Below are 24369 nucleotides of genomic sequence, written 5' to 3'. Positions count from 1 at the left end.
TGTTATTTATAATTTTTATTCTTCATTTTAAAGTATTATTTGTTTGCTTGTTCAATCAGCAGCTGTTCGCTATTGTCACGGCTGCCAGTTCCCACCTGGCGTTGTGTGGGAGTCCAGACTGCTCCAGACCGTACTGAATAACTGCTAGCTTACATAATGTCTTGAGGCTAGGACTGAAGTCTAAGACATACAGGTCACATAATATCTTGAGGCTAGGACTGAAGTCTAAGACATACAGGTCACCAGGTGTTTTGGTTCCTCCAAAGAGGAAGATACGATCTCCCATCATGCAACAGCACTTATTATTCATCCTTTGTGGGCGTTTCCCCTTGGGCTTAATCTCCTTCCAGGAGAAGGTCTCTGGACTGAATTTCCACACATCGTTGAGAAACTTGTGACTGGCGTTCCAGCCACCACATATGTACAGCTCTCCATTGTAGGTAAAGGCTGAATGATCCCTGCGTCCTTCTGGAAGAAGCTGTGTAGAAGGTGTGTCCAAACAGAGGTTGGTCTCTGTGTCAAACACTCTGATGGTGTTGTAGTCCTGACCCCACCAGTAGCCTCCAAATACAAACATCTTTGTCCCGATGATGGTAGCAGAGTGACATTCTGTAGCAGGAGGTGGAGTTCCTCTGGTGTTAATTAAAGTCCAGACCATTGTGGTGGTGTCCAACTTGTAGATGTCATTAGTCCCTTCAGTCCCAGTCCATCCTCCATGAATATACATGACCTCCCCCAAAACACAGGCTGAGTGGTCGTACCTCTCCTTTGGAACGGTCCCAGAAACCTGTGGTTTGGACCATGTGTGGGCGTCGACATCAAATGCATAAAGCACATTGCAGTAAGGATAACCTCCCCAGAGGTAGACAGTGTCTTCAATCAGCACAGCTGTGTGGCCCCAGCGCCTGTAGGGAACCTCATGGTGGCGTTCTCCTGTTCCACGGGTCGCTGGGGTCAACTTCCTCCAGATCAAAGACTTTGTGTTGAAGACGTTCACATCAATCTTCTTCTCACCTCCAAAGCAGTACACACAGTGTCTCACTGTCACAGCGCTTTGATTGGCTGTCTCTGGTCCTCTCAGACACTCCGCCCAGCACAACATTACTCACTAGGATAGATAAGTCCTATTGGTCAATGGTATCCTATTGGTCAGTGGTATCCTATTGGTCAAATCCTGCTGTGTAAAAGCATGGAATATATAAAATATCTCAAAGCTCTTGTGCTGGTTGCCTATAGGTCAGAACCCTGCAGTGGTGTCCCATTAGAAGTTAAACCAGGATGCTTAACCTTCTGCTCAGAACCTTCAGCAGAGCCCTGCTATATATTACCCCACTATGCTTTGTCACAATGACTGAGCCAATCAGATCTGTCCGTATATGGATTCTACCACATCGATGTGATGTCGGCAATAATACGTCAGCCCGGAACAAATATAGGTATTGTCGTTCTAGACGTGTCAGATGTCATAGAGCCCAACGTGTCAGATGTCATAGAGCCCAACGTGTCAGATGTCATAGAGCCCAACGTGTCAGATGTCATAGAGCCCAACGTGTCAGATGCCATAGAGCCCAACGTGTCAGATGTCATAGAGCCCAACGTCCTAGTCGGATATGTGTGGAGACTAAATATCCCACGAGCAGCTCTCCCAGATCAGATTCTATGAATGGAAGTGAGAGTCTTGGTTACTTGGGGGTGGCTGCTACGAAGGCTTTCACCTAGAGCTCCATATATGGGCATATCGGAGATGTTTAGCACTGACATCAGGCTAATAATGCCATCGTCATCGTCACACGCATTCAGTAGAACTGTACAAAAGAAGCATCAGAACTTATTGGTGAACAAAAGCTATAACGCTATTTCCGTGCTCGGACAGACAGACCCAGGGACACAGGGACAGACCCAGGGACACACATAGCTGTCTATAGGAGTGGTTGCACCAGTCCAAAAGATTCCCCCGAATTATCGACATTGGCATATTCAGTTTAAAAGTTATTAATTTATGTGTTTTTAGTTTTTAGTGTTTCATACAATCAACGAAATGTAGCCCAACAACCAATTGGACCAGAGCCAGATGTAGGCCTGTTTGGCAGTGCACTGTGCAGTGTGGGTTTTATTTTTACAATTTCTATTTTAGTTTTAGTCTTAGTCTCTTGCATAGTTTTCATTTAGTTTTAGTCACATTTTAGTCACCCGGTTTTAGTGTTAGTCTAGTTTTAGTCGACTAAATATCATAAGATTTTAGTCGACTAAACAATTGATTTAGTCGAACAAAATGTATTTTACGGCCTTGATGCCGTCAAAATGACAGTTTTTTTTCACTTGCTGAAAATAGACGATCTACAAGCCCACAGTGCTTCATTTTCGTCAGTGAAAAAAGGTAGTCGACGAACATTTTTCGTCTTGGTTTTAGTCGACGAAAACAACCCTGGCACTGTGCAGTGCAGAAACATCATTGCCTTGATGTATATAACGAGCATCACAGCTGAATACAGACTCTGAGAGTGTGCAGTAATTTCTCTCCAAAAGGCCTTGAATATGATGGAATCAGATTATTGTGATTATGGTATCACATGCTCAATTCATTTCCTCTAATCTTTGATTTGCGGGACGCGGGACAGTAGTGCTATTTGGGGACAGTACCGCGAGATGCGGGACGGGTGGTCGGCCCCACCCGACACAATAGTGGTGGTCCCCAGGTTGCTCTTAGTCACAGTGGTGGTCCCCAGGTTGCTCTTAGTCACAATGGTGGTCCCCAGGTTGCTCTTAGTCACAATGGTGGTCCCCAGGATGCTCTTAGTCACAGTGGTGGTCCCCAGGTTGCTCTTAGTCACAGTGGTGGTCCCCAGGTTGCTCTTAGTCACAATGGTGGTCCCCAGGTTGCTCTTAGTCACAGTGGTGGTCCCCAGGTTGCTCTTAGTCACAGTGGTGGTCCCCAGGTTGCTCTTAGTCACAATGGTGGTCCCCAGGTTGCTCTTAGTCACTGTGGTGGTCCCCAGGATGCTCTTAGTCACATGGTCCCCAGGTTGCTCTTTGTCACAGTGGTGGTCCCTGGGTTGCTCTTAGTCACAATGGTGGTCCCCAGGTTGCTCTTAGTCACAGTGGTGGTCCCTGGGTCAAAATCAGTTGAAAACCTCTGGTTTACTGGAAGGTCATGAAATGTATCCCTGAAGTGACATAGTGAAATAAAAAGAAAAGGGAAAACCTACACTGTAATCAGGCACCCTGTCTTTGTACTGCTTGATGTTTTAATTTCATTATTTTATTGGCTCCACGTGTCGCTGTTATTTTAATTTTTATTCTTAATTTTATAGTATTATTTGTTTGCTTGTTCAATCAGCAGCTGTTTGCTATAGTCATGGCTGCCAGTTCCCACCTGGCGTTGTGTGGGAGTCCAGACTGCTCCAGACCGTACTGAATAACTGCTAGCTTACATAATGTCTTGAGGCTAGGACTGAAGTCTAAGACATACAGGTCACTTTGTCTGTTCTCTTCTCCAAAGAGGATGACACGATCTCCCACCATGAAACAGCACATATCCTTCATCCTACGTGGGGGTTTCCCCTTGGGCTCAACCTTCTTCCAGGAGAAGGTCTCTGGACTGAATTTCCACAGATCATTAAAGTACTTGTCTAAGTAGTACCTACCACCACATATGTACAGCTCTCCATTGTAGTTAAAGGCTGAATGATCAAAGCGTCCTTCTGGAAGAAGCTGTGTAGAAGGTGTGTCCAGCCAGAGGTTGGTCTCTGTGTCAAACACTCTGATGGTGTTGTAGCACTCACCCCACCTGTAGCCTCCAAATACAAACATCTTTGTCCCGATGATGGTAGCAGAGTGACTGTATGTAGCAGGAGGTGGAGTTCCTCTGGTGTTAATTAAAGTCCAGACCATCGTGGTGGTGTCCAACTTGTAGATGTCATTAGTGTCGTGTCTAGTCTTGTTCCGTCCACCATGAATATACATGACCTTCCCCAAAACACAGGCTGAGTGGTTCCTCCTCCCCTTTGGAACAGTCCCAGAAATCTGTGGTTTGAGCCATGTGTGGGCGTCGACATCAAATGCATAAAGCACATTGCCGTAAGGATAACCTCCCCAGAGGTAGACAGTGTCTCCAATCAGCACAGCTGTGTGGTCATAGCGCCTGGAGGGAACCTCATGGTGGCGTTCTGCTGTTCCACGGGTCTCTGGGGTCAACTTCCTACAGATCAAAGACTTTGTGTTGAAGACGTTCACATCAATCTTCTTCTCACCTCCAAAGGAGTACACACAGTGTCTCACTGTCACAACTCTTTGATTGGCTGTCTCTGGTCCTCTCAGACGCTCCGCCCAGCACAACATTACCCACTAGGATAGATAAGTCCTATTGGTCAATGGTATCCTATGGGTCAGTGGTATCCTATTGGTCACTGGTATCCTATTGGTCAGTGGTATCCTATTGGTCAGTGGTATCCTATTGGTCAGTGGTATCCTATTGGTCAATGGTATCCTATTGGTCAGTGGTATCCTATTGGTCAGTGGTATCCTATTGGTCAAATCTTGCTGTGAAAAATCATGGAATATTCTGTCTTCACTTATATTGGTTCAGATGCATAAACATCACGCAGAGTTTGGCCAATCCGTGAAGCCAATGGTTTGGTTTGACCAATCACGGCTAGCCGAGGCCTGCTGACCTCCCTAATAATATTAGGGAGGTCAGCAGCCCTAGTTGCTATGGTAAATTGATCACCAATCAGCAACTAGGGCTGAACAATATGAGGAAAATGTCACATATATCTAGATATTGTTGTATAAAATCACCGATGTGTGTGTCGTCCGCACGGGGAGTGAAGAAGAAAGGCAGGAAAAATGTTCTCCAGATCTCAGCGTTTATTTGGTAAAACACAAGAGATTCAGTCGCTACAAAGCAAGCATGTCACAAAGGTACATGCAGTTCGGGCTAGTAGCTCATTCAGGTTTACAGAGGCGGGCTTCTTAGCAGAGACACTGTACATGGAATTTAACTTTGCACTAAAACAACAGATGATGACTTAAAGATACAATGACAAATTGTAGTTAAACATAACCGGTCCTAGATGAAACTGAACACTCTAATGAACATAGTTAAACCATAACAAAAAGTATATGAAACGGAAACAGACTTATAGTTAGGCAATGTTTAACGGAACTACAAATAGAACTGAACATTCTATTTTAAGAAGTGAATTAAAATTGTTTAACCCAATGGAGCGAACACTATAATCTTATAGCACATTCTAAATCAGTACAAATCGCACTCACTATTAATAGTTATAGCGTCTCATTATTCTATACTGACAGTGTTGAAAGTCATTCTTTAAGTTTTAACTGTGGAATAGTTTACTGAGAGTCATTGACAAGGAGAGTGACCAACTGGTTACCAGAATAATCTAGCTTCTTCACCCCAGGAGGGCAAGCTTCAAACAGAGTTAGAACAATAGTGTTATGACTCGAGTGTGGTGTGACCCAAAAGCACAGCAAGGAGAGGCAAAGGCAGAGTAAAGCCCACCAGGGTGGTTGTTTATTCATAAACACAGGGGGGGAAAAGAGGTGCAGGGGTCCGTAGGCTGCTTCACAGAGCTCGGGTCCCGGAAACACTGGAGAGGAGAAGAGAAGGTGAGTCAAAGGCAGGTCCACAGAGCAGAGAATAAGCACAGTAACGGCGTGACGTTTAACTGTCTAAGTCTAAATACTGAGGTCCTATATATGTCTGGCTGTCTAACTTTACCAACCGTAAACTGGGGAAGAACTGGCGCCGAGCTGCAAACAGGGCTGGCTCTTGTAGGCTCATCAGGTGATTGCAGACGACAACCAGGTGGGGATGTAGTAACAGGGAGAGAGGTGCTGTGGAGTGCTCTGGAGTCCTCTGGTGGCGCTGAAGTGCCCTGAACACCCACAGCACAAGGATGTAGAGGGAGGGCAGAATCCATTTTTTCCGACCGACGGTCGGTCGCTTTAGCACCGTCGCTCCGTCGCGACGCACCGTCGAACGGTCCTATTTCGGTCCGTCGGTCCGTCGTTCCGTCGGTCGGTCGGTCTGTGGCTCCGTCGCTCCGTCGGTCCGTCGCTCCGTGGCTCCGTCGCTCCGTCGGTCGGTCCGTTTTTGCGTCGCGACGGACCGCCGGTCGCAGGTTTAGGGTGGATGGATTCTGCCCTTGCTGCCCAAATGGTAACTCTGTCATTTCTCTACCGTTTTGGACGGGGGTGGGCTCTTTGGAATCGTGTGGCCCCCCTGGAGGTTTCTATGGGGGTCTCGAGGTTCGGGGACCCCTGGGGACCCCCAGGGACCCCCAAATGGTAATGTCACCTGTGGACACTAACTGTAATTGTCTCGCTGTCTCGCTGCTGCGCTGCGCCGCACAGACAGCAGCTTGTGTGTAACATGTGCGTTCGTGCCGTGTTGCTGGTATATTATTATTATTATATTTTTTGCGCCGCCGCGTTGTCTCGCTGCTGCGCTGCACAGACAGCAGCTTGTGTGTAACATGTGCGTTCGTGTAAATGTTCGTGTAAATGTTTTAGGTCGGCCGGTCGGTGATTTGGTCTGTCCTTCATATATTTTTTTTTCTGCTCTCGTTGGACTTAACTTTAAAAGTCCAATGGAACACATCTTTGTAACGGGTCACTGTAGTATAGTGGTCTAATTCCTCGCCTCTCTATTCTTTTTTGCTGAGGACGCTGGTTCAATTCCCGCTCGCGGCAGACCAAAATTATTATATTTTAGACAGACACACAGACAGACAGACAGACTGCCTGTCTGCCTGCCTGTCTGTCTGCCTAATGTATTGTAAATAATGTATTCATTCCATACGGCTATTTTTTTTTAATATAAAAACTTTTGTCTTTCGCGCGATTCGAACCAGCGTCGTCAGCACCAAAACATTGAGAGGCGAGTGATTAAACCGCTAGACTACAGCGGCCATACGTTACAAAGAAGTGTTTCATTGGACTTATAAAGAGACTTATAAAGTGCTTTTATTTCCGGCTTCCACGTGCACAAGCGCACATACACGCACGCGAAATATAATGCGCGTGCACGACACGCACTTGCTGGTGCGCGCTTAAATGCCGGGTGTATATAGTACCATCTGTGCTTAAACATAATTACGTGGTCGGTTTGGAAAAGTTTGAAGTAGTTTGTTGTAGGTAATATTTTAATTGAAAGCTTATTAGTTGGTGGTATAAGTGTGCATATTTGAAGAAATGCAAATCTAACAATAATAAAATGATATGCAATAATAGGCTAGGCCTATATGGTCGATTATAACATAATGATATCAAGGCATTTAAGTAATGTAATAAGTTGCTATAACCCCGTACCCCTGTCCCACACACACCATGTCCAGACCATAGACCACAGACACACGACCATATGCATTTAATTTACTATGAAAACCTGCATTTCCCGTCAGTCAGTCAGTAAGTGTGTCATGTCACGCCTCGTGTCATGCCTCCATATATGGTCACGCCTCATGACACGTCACACCACCATATATGGCCGTTTCCATATGATATAAGATCCCGACACTGACCTCATCAAACCCTGGATAGCCATACATTGAAAAGACTGGATCATCACCTAGATCTCCATATATGGAGCTGAGGCGGCCAGCAACTCTACATCTGACCTCATAATGTAATAATCAGCTCATAATGTAATTAAAAGACGAGCACATAACTTAATAGATTTTTCTATAATGTAATAATGTGTTACATTAAGAACCTCCACATAGGCGACTCATACTGTAATAAAACTTCATAATGCAATAATGTCTTTATAATGTATGAGCTGATTATTACATATTGCATTATATTTCGCGTGCGTGTATGTGCGCTTGTGCATGTGGAAGCCGGAAATAAAAGCACTTCCGGTCCCTCCCCTTGCGAGACTGCAGCTGGGTGCTATTGTCTTTATAAGTCCAATGAAACACTTCTTTGTAACGTATGGCCGCTGTAGTCTAGCGGTTTAATCACTCGCCTCTCAATGTTTTGGTGCTGACGACGCTGGTTCGAATCGCGCGAAAGACAAAAGTTTTTATATTAAAAAAAAATAGCCGTATGGAATGAATACATTATTTACAATACATTAGGCAGGCAGACAGGCAGGCAGACAGGCAGTCTGTCTGTCTGTCTGTGTGTCTGTCTAAAATATAATAATTTTGGTCTGCCGCGAGCGGGAATTGAACCAGCGTCCTCAGCAAAAAAGAATAGAGAGGCGAGGAATTAGACCACTATACTACAGCGACCCGTTACAAAGATGTGTTCCATTGGACTTTTAAAGTTAAGTCCAACGAGAGCAGAAAAAAAAATATATGAAGGACAGACCAAATCACCGACCGGCCGACCTAAAACATTTACACGAACATTTACACGAACGCACATGTTACACACAAGCTGCTGTCTGTGCAGCGCAGCAGCGAGACAACGCGGCGGCGCAAAAAATATAATAATAATAATATACCAGCAACACGGCACGAACGCACATGTTACACACAAGCTGCTGTCTGTGCGGCGCAGCGCAGCAGCGAGACAGCGAGACAATTACAGTTAGTGTCCACAGGTGACATTACCATTTGGGGGTCCCTGGGGGTCCCCAGGGGTCCCCGAACCTCGAGACCCCCATAGAAACCTCCAGGGGGGCCACACGATTCCAAAGAGCCCACCCCCGTCCAAAACGGTAGAGAAATGACAGAGTTACCATTTGGGCAGCAAGGGCAGAATCCATCCACCCTAAACCTGCGACCGGCGGTCCGTCGCGACGCAAAAACGGACCGACCGACGGAGCGACGGAGCCACGGAGCGACGGACCGACGGAGCGACGGAGCCACAGACCGACCGACCGACGGAACGACGGACCGACGGACCGAAATAGGACCGTTCGACGGTGCGTCGCGACGGAGCGACGGTGCTAAAGCGACCGACGGTCGGTCGGAAGAAATGGATTCTGCCCTTGCTGAGGATGTAGAGGTGATGGAGAGCGAACCGTAACAAATAGCTTCTGATTCAGGTGTGAAGTGTAAAACATTCCTGGCCCTGAGGAGTGAGGAATCTACAGAGGGACCCTTGTATATCTAGAGTATTTCTGACCTATCCTATACAATGATGAATTTGGTTTCATTTTATACGGAATTATACGACAATATGTCACCGTACGGTGATTAGCGTGGCTACGTGCTGCCGTACGGTGATTAGCGTGGCTACATGCTGCCGTACGGTGATTAGCGTGGCTACAGCTGCCGTACGGTGATTAGCGTGGCTACATGCTGCCGTACGGTGATTAGCGTGGCTACATGCTGCCGTACGGTGCTGTAAAAACTGCCGTAAAACTTGTTGTAGAAATGAAGAAATGAATGTAATGAATTTAGAAGGATTATATTATAAATATCCGAAAGGCATATTATACATATTGATAAAAACTAAAACTAAGGGTATTTTGTCTATAAGTTCAGTTAGTGTTGAGGACACACAATACAGTTTCAGTTTAGTTATCGTTTATTTTTTATTTTATTAGTTTCAGTTATCTAAAATGTTTTTTTAATTCTAGTTTTCGTTTTTTAGTTAGTTTTAGTTAACTATTATAACCTTGCTACCTACCCACCTACCTACCTACCCACATACCTACCTACCTACCTACATACCTACCCACCCACCCACCTACATACCCACATATCCACCTACCTACCCATGTCCTTCTTTTATTGGCTCCACGTGTCGCTGTTATTTATACTTTTTATTCTTCATTTTATAGTATTATTTGTTTGCTTGTTCAATCAGCAGCTGTTCGCTATACGCACGGCTGCCAGTTCCCACCTGATGTTGTGTGGGAGTCCAGACTGCTCCAGACCGTACTGAATAACCTCTAGCTTACATAATGTCTTGAGGCTAGGACTGAAGTCTAACACATACAGGTCACCAGGTGTGTATCCTCCAAAGAGGATGACACGATCTCCCATCATGCAACAGCACTTATTATTCATCCTTTGTGGGCGTTTCCCCTTGGGCTTAATCTCCTTCCAGGAGAAGGTCTCTGGACTGAATTTCCACACATCGTTGAGTAACTTGTGACTGGCGTTCCAGCCACCACATATGTACAGCTCTCCATTGTAGGTAAAGGCTGAATGAGCCCTGCGTCCTTCTGGAAGAAGCTGTGTAGAAGGTGTGTCCAGCCAGAGGTTGGTCTCTGTGTCAAACACTCTGATGGTGGTGTTGTAGTACTGACCCCAGCAGTAGCCTCCAAATACAAACATCTTTGTCCCGATGATGGTAGCAGAGTGCAGTTCTGTAGCAGGAGGTGGAGTTCCTCTGGTGTTAATTAAAGTCCAGACCATCGTGGTGGTGTCCAACTTGTAGATCATGTTATTAGTCCATTCAGTCCCGGTACATCCTCCAAGAATAAACATAACCTTCCCCAAAACACAGGCTGAGTGGTACTTCCTCCCATCTGGAACGGTCCCAGAAACCTGTGGTTTGAACCATGTGTGGGCGTCGACATCAAATGCATAAAGCACATTGCAGTAAGGATAACCTCCCCAGAGGTAGACATTGTCTTCAATCAGCACAGCTGTGTAGCCCCAGAGCCTGGAGGGAACCTCATGGTGGCGTTCTCCTGTTCCACGGGTCTCTGGGGTCAACTTCCTCCAGATCAAAGACTTTGTGTTGAAGACGTTCACATCATTCTTCGCACCTCCAAAGCAGTACACACAGTGTCTCACTGTCACAGCGCTTTGATTGGCTGTCTCTGGTCCTCTCAGACGTTCCGCCCAGCACAACATTACTCACTAGGATGGATAAGTCCTATTGGTCAGTGGTATCCTATTGGTCAGTGGTATCCTATTGGTCAATGGTATCCTATTGGTCAATGGTATCCTATTGGTCAAATCCTGCTGTGAAAAATCATGGAATATTCTGTCTTCACTTATATTGGTTCAGATGCATAAACATCACGCAGAGTTTGGCCAATCCGTGAAGCCGATGGTTTGGTTTGACCAATCGCGGCTAGCCGAGGCCTGCTGACCTCCCATATATGGTAAATTGATCACCAATCAGCAACTAGGGCTGAACAATATGAGGAAAATGTCACACATATCTAACCCATTCTGACCTGAGATCAGATTCATACGAGGTTTGCACTGGGACACACACTGGTCTGATTAACCCATTCTGACCTGAGATCAGATTCATACGAGGTTTCCACTGGACACACACTGGTCTGATTAACCCATTCTGACCTGAGATCAGATTCTAAAAATGTCAGTCGTTCTTCGATTTTTCAAAAATAGCAGACCTACAAGCTCGTAGGTCGAGCTTGTAGATCTGCTATTTTTCAATAGCTAAAGCATAACATGATGCTAACACCAAAATGGGTTCCCGTTCAGAATGGGCTAGATATGTATGACCATATTAGGTCATGAATATCTAGATATGTATGACCATATTAGGTCATGAATATCTAGATATGTATGACCATATTAGGTCATACATATCTAGATAATGTATGACAATTATCTCAATACTAATATTACAACAGCAACAGTGAAAAGTAAATATTGTTAAAAAACAAGCAAGTTAATTTCACTCTTATCCAGAATTTCTAACCCTCGATGCTTGTTTCCAGAGTTCAAAGATTGTTTTGCTTATCTGCCGTACATTCGAGTTTCACATGCATAGTTCGGGTGCACATATCCGTCGATGTCCTTATAGGTCTTAGCTTCTCTGTGGTACACCTGGCCTCTCTATAGGCTACACCTGGCCTCTCTATAGGCTACACCTGGCTTCTCTATAGGCTACACCTGGCCTCTCTATAGGCTACACCTGGCTTCTCTATAGGCTACACCTGGCTTCTCTGTAGGCTACACCTGGCTTCTCTGTAGGCTACACCTGGCTTCTCTGTAGGCTACACCTGGCTTCTCTATAGGCTACACCTGGCTTCTCTGTAGGCTACATCTGGCTTCTCTATAGGCTACACCTGGCTTCTCTGTAGGCTACATCTGGCTTCTCTGTAGGCTACACCTGGCTTCTCTATAGGCTACACCTGGCTTCTCTGTAGGCTACACCTGGCTTCTCTATAGGCTACACCTGGCTTCTCTGTAGGCTACACCTGGCTTCTCTGTAGGCTACACCTGGCTTCTCTATAGGCTACACCTGGCCTCTCTATAGGCTACACCTGGCCTCTCTATAGGCTACACCTGGCCTCTCTATAGGCTACACCTGGCCTCTCTATAGGCTACACCTGGCTTCTCTATAGGCTACACCTGGCTTCTCTGTAGGCTACACCTGGCTTCTCTACAGGCTACACCTGGCTTCTCTGTAGGCTACACCTGGCTTCTCTGTAGGCTACACCTGGCCTCTCTGTAGGCTACACCTGGCTTCTCTACAGGCTACACCTGGCTTCTCTGTAGGCTACACCTGGCTTCTCTACAGGCTACACCTGGCTTCTCTGTAGGCTACACCTGGCTTCTCTGTGGTACAGGCTACACCTGGCCTCTCTATAGGCTACACCTGGCTTCTCTATAGGCTACACCTGGCTTCTCTGTAGGCTACACCTGGCTTCTCTGTAGGCTACACCTGGCTTCTCTGTAGGCTACACCTGGCTTCTCTGTGGTACAGGCTACACCTGGCTTCTCTGTGGTACAGGCTACACCTGGCTTCTCTGTGGCAACCATCTTGATTTTTCAGTGGCTAATGTGTTTAATCTCAAGAACAAAAATGAGTAATTGCACAGTGTATTTCCGTTTGTGAAGTATTTTACTATTTTAAAAAAAGCATTTATTGAAACTAGAGCGGTGAGCGTTGGGCACTGACCTACTTGGAACGATGCAAGTTGGAAATGCAATCCCCACACAGTTATTATGACGGTGTCCCTTTTATGCCCATATATGGAGTTATTTGTCAGCCATGCCCAAATATGGAGTCAAGTAGAAAAATACACAAAAGCAGCTTGATTAAACAATTTTACTTTGTCTTGAAATTACTGTTGGGAGGCAGAATAGGCTATACAATGACGCAATCGCAACTCTCAGTGAGTGCACACACTGGGAAGTGGGAACAATTACAACCAAACAACACAGGTCAATGTGACACGACAGGTCAAGTACCTGCAGTGGTTATTAGCTGCTGCCATCTAGTGGTAAGAGAACGTACAGGTTGAGGCCGGATAATTGACAAGGCTTATTGGAAGGCTGCGATGCAATGCAATATTACTACTACTACTACTACTTTTTCCCTGGAGGTAAAGCCTGGAGGCTCGAGGCCTGTTTCAATTGAAACATATATAAGGCCGCCACTGCCTGTGCTATAAACTAATTTTATAATGTATGTTGATGATGCGATGTTGTGTTTCACAGACCTGGAGGTCATGTTGTATGTTGATGATGTGATGTTGTGTTTCACAGACCTGGAGGTCATGCTGTATGTTGATGATGTGATGTTGTGTTTCACAGACCTGTAGGTCATGCTGTATGTTGATGATGTGATGTTGTGTTTCACAGACCTGTAGGTCATGTTGTATGTTGATGATGTGATGTTGTGTTGTCCATCAGGACGTCTTCACAGACCTGGAGATCATGGCCGTCCTCTTTGCTGCTGCCATCCACGATGTGGACCATCCAGGAGTCACCAACCAGTTCCTCATCAACACAAGTAGGTCCTCTCCTCTGGGTGTGGGCTTTCGTTTAGACATAACCACAAGCACGGGAGCAGCGCATGTCCGACCGTTTTTCCCTGCATGTCGGTCCGATGGTGTGTCTAATCTCCGTGTGCATCCCCCTCTCTCTCCTCTGCCTGAACACAGGCCAGTAGTGTTTGCACAGATGCTCATCACTGTGGTGGATTCAGCCCCAGATGCAGCCACTTTATAAACACACTTATTGTACTTTTTCTTGTGAACGTACCTTCAGAGACATCATGGATTCTGACTAGATGTTAAGCTCCTGCATGCCTCCTCAGGCTCAGAGTAAGTAAGCAAGTGAGTGAGTGACTAAGCGTTGCCGTGGTCCATAGGGGCAGCCTATGAGTGAGTGACTAAGCGTTGCCGTGGTATATAGGGGCGTGGTCCATAGGGGTGTGGTCCATAGGGGCAGTCTATAGGGGCAGCCTATCCTGTTTCTGTAACGTGAGGAAAGCTTTATGTACATCAAATATGTCCCCCGGCAATGATGTACAGTACAGTACATAGTTATTATTGTCTTGCCGCCCAATCCAACCCTTGATGCTGAGTGCCAAGCAGGGAGGCACTCCTCCTCCTCCTCCCCCCCCCCCTCCTCCTCCCCCTCCTGTCTGCTCTTCCTCCTCCTCCTCCTCCTGTCTCCTCTTCCTCCTCCTCTTCCTCCTCCTCCTCCTCCTCCTCCTCCTGTCTCCTCTTCCTCCTCCTCCTCCTCCTCCTGTCTCCTCTTCATCCTCCTCCTCCTCCTGTCTCCTCCTCCTCCTCCTCCTGTCTCCTCTTCCTCCTCCTCCTCCTCCTCCTCCTCCTAGTGCTATTAACCCAGCTCTTCCTCCTGTCTCCTCCTCCTCCTAGTGATATTAACCCAGCTCCTCTGCCTGTCTCCTCTTCCTCCTCCTCCTCCAGTGATATTAACCCAGCTCCTCCTCCTCCTAGTGATATTAACCCAGCTCCTCCTCCTCCTCCTGTCTCCTCCTCCTCCTCCTCCTAGTGATATTAACCCAGCTCCTCCTCCTGTCTCCTCCTCCTCCTCCTCCTAGTGATATTAACCCAGCTCCTCCTCCTGTCTCCTCCTCCTCCTCCTCCTAGTGATATTAACCCAGCTCCTCCTCCTGTCTCCTCCTCCTCCTCCTCCTAGTGATATTAACCCAGCTCCTCCTCCTGTCTCCTCCTCCTCCTCCAGTGATATTAACCCAGCTCCTCCTCCTGTCTCCTCCTCCAGTGATATTAACCCAGCTCCTCATCCTGTCTCCTCCTCCTCCTAGTGATATTAACCCAGCTCCTCCTCCTGTCTCCTCCTCCTCCTCCAGTGATATTAACCCAGCTCCTCCTCCTGTCTCCTCCTCCTCCTCCAGTGATATTAACCCAGCTCCTCCTCCTGTCTCCTCCTAGTGATATTAACCCAGCTCCTCCTCCTGTCTCCTCCTCCTCCTAGTGATATTAACCCAGCTCCTCCTCCTGTCTCTTCCTCCTCCTCCTCCTCCTCCTCCTCCTCCTAGTGATATTAACCCAGCTCCTCCTCCTCCTCCTCCTGTCTCCTCCTCCTCCTCCTCCTAGTGATATTAACCCAGCTCCTCCTCCTGTCTCCTCCTCCTCCTCCAGTGATATTAACCCAGCTCCTCCTCCTGTCTCTTCCTCCTCCTCCTCCTCCTCCTCCTAGTGATATTAACCCAGCTCCTCCTCCTCCTCCTCCTGTCTCCTCCTCCTCCTCCTCCTCCTCCTAGTGATATTAACCCAGCTCCTCCTCCTGTCTCCTCCTCCTCCTCCAGTGATATTAACCCAGCTCCTCCTCCTGTCTCCTCCTCCAGTGATATTAACCCATCTCCTCCTCCTCCTCCCAGTGATATTAACCCAGCTCCTCCTCCTGTCTCCTCCTCCTCCTCCTCCTCCTAGTGATATTAACCCAGCTCCTCCTCCTCCTCCTCCTCCTCCTCCTCATAGTGATATTAACCCAGCTCCTCCTCCTGTCTCTTCCTCCTCCTCCTCCTAGTGATATTAACCCAGCTCCTCCTCCTGTCTCCTCCTCCAGTGATATTAACCCAGCTCCTCCTCCTGTCTCCTCCTAGTGATATTAACCCAGCTCCTCCTCCTGTCTCCTCCTAGTGATATTAACCCAGCTCCTCCTCCTGTCTCCTCCTCCTCCTGTCTCCTCCTCCTCCTCCTCCTCCTAGTGATATTAACCCAGCTCCTCCTCCTCCTCCTCCTCCTCATAGTGATATTAACCCAGCTCCTCCTCCTGTCTCCTCTTCCTCCTCCTCCTCCTCCTGTATCCTCTTCCTCCTCCTCCAGTGATATTAACCCAGCTCCTCCTGTCTCCTCTTCCTCCTCCTCCTCCTCCAGTGATATTAACCCAGCTCCTCCTCCTGTCTCCTCCTCTTCCTCCTCCTCCAGTGATATTAACCCAGCTCCTCCTCCTGTCTCCTCTTCCTCCTCCTCCTCCTCCTCCTCCTCCTCATAGTGATATTAACCCAGCTCCTCCTCCTGTCTCCTCTTCCTCCTCCTCCTCCTCCTCCTCCTCCTCATAGTGATATTAACCCAGCTCCTCCTCCTGTCTCCTCTTCCTCCTCCTCCTCCTCCTCCTCATAGTGATATTAACCCAGCTCCTCCTCCTGTCTCCTCTTCCTCCTCCTCCTCCTCCTGTCTCCTCTTCCTCCTCCTCCAGTGATATTAACCCAGCTCCTCCTCCTGTATCCTCTTCCTCCTCCTCCAGTGATATTAACCCAGCTCCTCCTCCTGTCTCCTCTTCCTCCTCCTCCTCCTCCTGTATCCTCTTCCTCCTCCTCCAGTGATATTAACCCAGCTGCTCCTCCTGTCTCCTCTTCCTCCTCCTACAGTGATATTAACCCAGCTCCTCCTCCTGTCTCCTCTTCCTCCTCCTCCTCCTCCTCATAGTGATATTAACCCAGCTCCTCCTCCTGTCTCCTCTTCCTCCTCCTCCTCCTCCTGTCTCCTCTTCCTCCTCCTCCAGTGATATTAACCCAGCTCCTCCTCCTGTATCCTCCTCCTCCTCCTACAGTGATATTAACCCAGCTCCTCCTCCTGTCTCCTCCTCTTCCTCCTCCTCCAGTGATATTAACCCAGCTCCTCCTCCTGTCTCCTCCTCTTCCTCCTCCGCCAGTGATATTAACCCAGCTCCTCCTCCTGTCTCCTCTTCCTCCTCCTCCTCCTCTCTCCTCTTCCTCAGGCTCAGAGCTGGCTCTGATGTACAATGACTCGTCTGTCCTGGAGAACCACCACCTGGCCGTGGGCTTCAAGCTGCTGCAGGACGACGCCTGTAACATCTTCAGGAACCTCAGCAAGAAGCAGCATGACGCGCTGCGCAAGATGGTCATCGACATGGTGAGTCAGTGTAGGGTAATAGATGGACATGGTGAGACCAGTCAGTGTAGGGTACTAGATGGACATGGTTAGACCAGTCAGTGTAGGGTACTAGATGGTCATGGTGAGACCAGTCAGTGTAGGGTACTAGATGGTCATGGTGAGACCAGTCAGTGTAGGGTACTAGATGGTCATGGTGAGACCAGTCAGTGTAGGGTACTAGATGGACATGGTGAGACCAGTCAGTGTAGGGTACTAGATGGTCATGTTGAGGCCAGTCAGTGTAGGGTACTAGATGGACATGGTGAGACCAGTCAGTGTAGGGTACTAGATGGACATGGTGAGACCAGTCAGTGTAGGGTACTTACTATAGTCTTGCGTAGCCAGACAACTATGAGCTGGGCCTACAGCCCCATTAGCTGGACCTACAGCCCCATGAGCTGGACCTACAGCCCCATGAGCTGGACCTACAGCCCCATGAGCTGGACCTACAGCCCCATGAGCTGGTCCTACAGCCCCATGAGATGGACCTACAGCACCATGAGCTGGACCTACAGCCCCATGAGCTGGTCCTACAGCACCATGAGCTGGACCTACAGCCCCATGAGCTGGACCTACAGCCCCATGAGCTGTTCCTACAGCCCCATGAGCTGGATCTACAGCCCCATGAGCTGGTCCTACAGCACCATGCGCTGGTCCTACAGCCCCATGAGATGGACCTACAGCCCCATGAGCTGGTCCTACAGCACCATGAGCTGGACCTACAGCCCCATGAGCTGAGTAACGGAAGCTGCCATTTCCGTTCACGGAAATATATCTTTAAATATCTGAGGTTATTTTCTTTATTTCCTTTTCTGCTAAGCAACAAGCTATATATGCTTAGATGTTTTCTATTTATATTAGGATAAATGTGCGCGACTGTAAAGACGAAACGGAAGTGGGGAGGAGGCTCCACTTCCGCTTTATATTTTACTCATGATTCTCATGACTCATGATTTTACTTCCGTTGCTCCAGACTGTATGATGGAAGCATTTATATTTTACTCATGACAGCTCTTCCGTTGCTCCAGACTGTATGATGAAGCGTTTATAGTTTACTCATGACAGCTCTTCCGTTGCTCCAGACTGTATGATGTGGAAATAGTGGAGGCAACAGACTGGTAACATGAGACTAGGTACTTACTAATAGACATGGTGATGTGTGCAGGTGCTGTACGGCCACAGACATGAACATGTACTGTAATGTATTAATAATAATGTATTAATTCATCAGGTGCTGTACGGCCACAGACATGAACATGTACTGTAATGTATTAATAATAATGTATTAATTCATCAGGTGCTGGCCACAGACATGTCCAAGCACATGAACACACTGGCGGACATGAAGACCATGGTGGAGACCAAGAAGGTGACCAGCCTGGGAGTCCTGCTGCTCGATAACTACTCCGACCGCATACAGGTCAGTAGATTCTTATCCAGTGGCGTGCACCGATAGACACTAGGGGGTTCTAGAGCACACCCTGCCCTTTTGGCAATTTTGCTCTTAAAGGGACACTTCACCCTTTTTGCTAAAATATATATGTTAATGACATTTAGGAGCTTTAGAACACTTTCCTGGGGGTCTTTATGTGTGTAATATGTGGTTTTAGATATTTTAGATTGTATCAGTGAGCCCAGTGTCTCTGATGTCAGGGACACTGGGATCACTTACTTCCTGGACTACATGTGTACTCAGTAAGACAGACCTCCCCTATCCACAAGGAGGAGCAGTGCACCAAAGTATTTTGGGAATTGTAGTCCAGGAAGGAAGTGAGACCAGTGTCCATGACATCAGAGACACTGGGCTCACTGCTACAATCTAAAATATCTAAAACCACATATTACACACATAAAGACCCCCGGGAAAGTGTTCCAAAGCTTCTAAACGTCATTAACATATTTATTTTGCAAAAAGGGTGAAGTGTCCCTTAAAAAATAAAATAAAATAAATAAATAAACGTTTTCTTTTTTTGTATGTGGAGGACCATTGTGACATTGATCAAATCTTGATAAAAAAACGCTTCTACTATATTATTTAGGCCCCCACAATCTAAAGCTATGTTTCTATGTCAGTGGTTCTTCGATTAATGAAAAAATAGCAGATCTACAAGCTCATGAGCTTGTAGATCTGCTATTTTTCAATAGCTAAAGCACCAAAATGGGTTCCCGCCCCAAAATGCGCTGCACAAGGTGCCCTTTTTTTCACTTGAGCACCTGCCCCTCTAAATGTCTGTGCACGCCACTGAGGTTAGTAGATTCTTATCAGCTGCGGCCACGGCTGCCAGTTCCCACCTGGCGTTGTGTGGGAGTCCAGACTGCTCCAGACCGTACTGAATAACTGATAGCTTACATAATGTCTTGAGGCTCGGACTGAAGTCTAAGACATACAGGTCACCAGGTGTTTTGGCTCCTCCAAAGAGGATGACACAATCTCCCATCATGCAACAGCACATACTATATGTGGGGGGGCGGGGGTTTCCCCTTGGGCTCAACCTTCTTCCAGGAGAAGGTCTCTGGACTGAATTTCCACAGATCATTTAAGTCCTGGTTCCTGTTCCAGCCACCAAATATGTACAGCTCTCCATGGTAGGTGAAGGCTGAATGATGAATGTGTCCTCCTGGTAGAAGCTGTGTAGTAGGTGTGTCCAGCCAGTGGTTGGTCTCTGTGTCAAACACTCTGATGGTGTTGTAGTACTGACCCCACCAGTAGCCTCCAAATACAAACATCTTTGTCCCGATGATGGTAGCAGAGTGACGTTCTGTAGCAGGAGGTGGAGTTCCTCTGGTGTTAATTAAAGTCCAGACCATCGTGGTGGTGTCCAACTTGTAGATGTCATTAGTGCATCCAGTCCCGGTCCATCCTCCATGAATAAACATGACCTTCCCCAAAACACAGGCTGAGTGGTTCCTCCTCCCCTTTGGAACGGTCCCAGAAACCTGTGGTTTGAACCATCTGTGGGCGTCGACATCAAAGGCATTGAGACCATTGCAGTAAGAATCCCACCCTCCCCAGAAGTAGACAATATATTCAATCAGTACAGCTGTGTGTCCGCAGTTGATGGAGGGAGGTTTCTCTTTTCCAGGGGTCACTGGGGTCAACCTCCTCCAGAGTAAAGTCAGTGTGTTGAAGACCTGCACATCAATCTGATCCTTGTTGTTCTCGTCAGTGTTCATTCCAAAGTAGTACAGCTCATGTCTCACAGCTACAGCAAAACGACCTTTCTTTGGTGATGCTTTCTGATGCACCGTCCAGGAAAGCATGTTTTAAGAGTTAATGGTGAGTTGAAGTAAACCTGTTGTTTCCTGCTCTGTAAAATAATGAAGAGCTCAAGAGCCGAAGGAAAGGATAGTCAAAGGAGTACACTTCTAGATGCTATGGCTGTTGGAACCTTGATTGAAAGAGTCTTCAAGATAACATTCTTGAAGATAACAGTATTGTAGAGATCTGTGTTGAAGATAACAGTCTTGAAGAGAACAGTCCTGTAGAGATCTGTGTTGAAGAGAACAGTCTTGAAGATAACAGTCTTGAAGATAACAGTCCTGTAGAGATATGTGTTGAAGAGAACAGTCTTGGAGATAACAGTCTTGAAGATAACAGTCTTGAAGATAACAGCCTTGAAGATAACAGTCTGGAAGATAACAGTCTTGAAGATAACAGCCTTGAAGATAACAGTCTTGAAGATAACAGTCTTGAAGCGAACAGCCTTGAAGATAACAGTCTTGAAGATAACAGTCCTGTAGAGATCTGTGTTGAAGGATGAAGTCTTGGAGAAGTTGATTCAAACTGAACTCTCTCTGAGGCTGCAGTGCTTTTTATCATACTGGCTGGATTGTTGGTGTCATACCTGTGAGGTCACATCAGGGACCCCATATTTGGGCATGACAGACCTGCTGGGAGGCCATGATGAGCAGTTTAGATGAAAACGTCCATATCCTTCTTTTCCTTTCTGCTTTTCACTTCAGGCATCGCCACAGGGATGCACCTACAGCACCTACAGCTGTACTCTGTGTGTTGTAGGTTCTCCAGAACATGATCCACTGTTCGGACCTCTCCAACCCCACCAAACCCCTACAGCTGTACTCTGTGTGTTGTAGGTTCTCCAGAACATGGTCCACTGTGCAGACCTCTCCAACCCCACCAAACCCCTACAGCTGTACCGTCAGTGGACCGAGCGCATCATGGTGGAGTTCTTCACGCAGGGAGACCGCGAGAGAGACGAGGCCATGGAGATCAGCCCCATGTGTGACAAACACAACGCCTCTGTGGAGAAGAACCAGGTAATGTTCTGTTCATGGAGAGAAGAACCAGGTAATTGTTGTGTTAATGAAGAACCAGGTAATTGTTCTGTTTATGGAGAGTTTCTGTGTGTCTCAATAGGTCGGGTTCATAGACTACAGGCTCCATTTTCGTCACCTGCTAAACCCCTCATCCCTAAATTTATTTACCTTTTGTTTACTATTTTGGAAAAACTTTTTGAATAGTTCAACTGGCCAATCTACATTGACACGTTGTGAGCTTGTATAGACTGGCCATTTTAACTATAAACAAATGTTTTGCAAAATAGTAAAACATTTTTGGAAATACCTCTGTTTCTATATCAGTGGTTCTCAAACTATTCCATGTCAAGGAACGCCAGAATTAGATGTAATTAGATGTAATCTGAAAATATGTGGTTCCAGGGATCCCACCAGAAGAAAATATTTGAGTCAAAAACATTTGCTGTGTAAGAATATACAAGATTTGCGCCACATTTTCAAGATTAAAACAAAAAAAAGATTTACAAGCTCGTTGCGCGGCACCAAATCTTCTATTTTTCAACAGATAAAGTTGAACTCATCCCCCGCTAACGACTTCTTTAACGTCTTTTTAAAGAAATCCCGAAGCCGACAACGACGTCATTAACGCGTTATTTAGCGCTTTATTTAACGATGAACCTATATAAAGTTGGCTTAGCGCTAATCAAAGCTCTCGTCGATCTAAAATATGAACACTTCTAAAAGACTCTCAGACTCTAAGACTCTAATCGGTGATTAATCCGATCAGCGCGACCGCCTCCGCCATCGCTGTTTCGGGGAGACGAGGAGGCGCTCTTCTTCTACAACCAAATAGAATGGTGGTGAACGGTGGCCGTATAGCGCCACCTGACGGGGGATGAGTTAAAATGGTTAAAAGCTATAAGACGACACGGATGGGTTAATAACAGGTTGATTGGTATTTCAACCCAACAGGTTGGGTTCATAGACTGTGTGGTCCACCCATCCTCTGTGTCTCAACAGGTTGGGTTCATAGACTACGTGGTCCACCCATCCTCTGTGTGTTTATAACAGGTTGGGTTCATAGACTGTGTGGTCCACCCATCCTCTGTGTCTCAACAGGTTGGGTTCATAGACTGTGGTCCACCCATCCTCTGTGTTTATAACAGGTTGGGTGCATAGACTGTGTGGTCCACCCATCCTCTGTGTCTCAACAGGTTGGGTTCATAGACTGTGTGGTCCACCCATCCTCTGTCTCAACAGGTTGGGTTCATAGACTACGTGGTCCACCCATCCTCTGTGTGTTTATAACAGGTTGGGTTCATAGACTACGTGGTCCACCCATCCTCTGTGTGTTTATAACAGGTTGGGTTCATAGACTGTGTGGTCCACCCATCCTTTGTGTCTCAACAGGTTGTGTTCATAGACTATGTGGTCCACCCATCCTCTGTGTGTTTATAACACGTTGGGTTCATAGACTACGTGGTCCACCCATCCTCTGTGTGTTTATAACAGGTTGGGTTCATAGACTACATGGTCCACCCATCCTCTGTGTGTTTATAACAGGTTGGGTTCATAGACTGTGTGGTCCACCCATCATCTGTGTCTCAACAGGTTGGGTTAATAGACTACGTGGTCCACCCATCCTCTGTGTGTTTATAACAGGTTGGGTTCATAGACTATGTGGTCCACCCATCCTCTGTGTGTTTATAACAGGTTGGGTTCATAGACTGTGTGGTCCACCCATCCTCTGTGTGTTTATAACACGTTGGGTTCATAGACTACGTGGTCCACCCATCCTCTGTGTGTTTATAACAGGTTGGGTTCATAGACTACGTGGTCCACCCATCCTCTGTGTGTTTATAACAGGTTGGGTTCATAGACTGTGTGGTCCACCCATCCTCTGTGTGTTTATAACAGGTTGGGTTCATAGACTGTGTGGTCCACCCATCCTCTGTGTCTCAACAGGTTGGGTTCATAGACTATGTGGTCCACCCATCCTCTGTGTGTTTATAACAGGTTGGGTTCATAGACTATGTGGTCCACCCATCCTCTGTGTGTTTATAACAGGTTGGGTTCATAGACTGTGTGGTCCACCCATCCTCTGTGTGTTTATAACAGGTTGGGTTGATAGATTACGTGGTCCACCCATCCTCTGTGTCTCAACAGGTTGGGTTCATAGACTATGTGGTCCACCCATCCTCTGTGTGTTTATAACAGGTTGGGTTCATAGACTATGTGGTCCACCCATCCTCTGTGTGTTTATAACAGGTTGGGTTCATATACTATGTGGTCCACCCATCCTCTGTGTGTTTATAACAGGTTGGGTTCATAGACTATGTGGTCCACCCATCCTCTGTGTGTTTATAACAGGTTGGGTTCATAGACTACGTGGTCCACCCATCCTCTGTGTGTTTATAACAGGTTGGGTTCATAGACTGTGTGGTCCACCCATCCTCTGTGTGTTTATAACAGGTTGGGTTCATAGACTGTGTGGTCCACCCATCCTCTGTGTGTTTATAACAGGTTCGGTTCATAGACTACGTGGTCCACCCATCCTCTGTGTCTCAACAGGTTGGGTTCATAGACTATGTGGTCCACCCATCCTCTGTGTGTTTATAACAGGTTAGGTTCATAGACTGTGTGGTCCACCCATCCTCTGTGTGTTTATAACAGGTTGGGTTCATAGACTGTGTGGTCCACCCATCCTCTGTGTGTTTATAACAGGTTCGGTTCATAGACTACGTGGTCCACCCATCCTCTGTGTCTCAACAGGTTGGGTTAACACTTTTAGTGCCGGAAGTGCATCAAAATAGGAGCTCCGGGGTGCCAGAGTTGTCTGATCGCTTTTACTCTGAAAGCCATGAACCGGAAACACTTTCCTAAAAAAGTTGACTTTACAAAGTGACCTCACATCTCGATCGTTTTAATTTATACGATATATGATCCAAAAAGCGTTCATATTTTGCGGGAGAGACATATGAGGAGCAGAAATGAAGCGCCAGCATATCGATCCATTCATCACCACGGAGAGCGCCCTGGATTAGGAGATACAAGTCATTCTTTCCGCCGCGCTAACATGG

General features: G+C 46.9%; 1 pseudogene across 1 annotated transcript in view; it reads left to right on the top strand.

Moving 5' to 3' along the window:
- Positions 1 to 24369, top strand: part of LOC310860028 (3',5'-cyclic-AMP phosphodiesterase 4C-like) — a 135795-nt pseudogene that overhangs the window by 107515 nt on the left and 3911 nt on the right. The window contains exons 13-16 of the transcript XR_014571048.1: positions 13554 to 13653; positions 16857 to 17011; positions 18330 to 18452; positions 21128 to 21310. The product of XR_014571048.1 is annotated as a 3',5'-cyclic-AMP phosphodiesterase 4C-like (transcript). The remainder of the gene's footprint in view (positions 1 to 13553; positions 13654 to 16856; positions 17012 to 18329; positions 18453 to 21127; positions 21311 to 24369) is intronic.

Source organism: Protomyctophum parallelum (genome assembly GCF_964188405.1).
Source record: "Protomyctophum parallelum genome assembly, chromosome: 6".
Taxonomy (NCBI): Eukaryota; Metazoa; Chordata; class Actinopteri; order Myctophiformes; family Myctophidae; genus Protomyctophum; species Protomyctophum parallelum.
The sequence above is the reverse complement of the archived record's forward strand: the minus strand, read 5'-3'. Positions and strand labels throughout refer to the sequence as shown.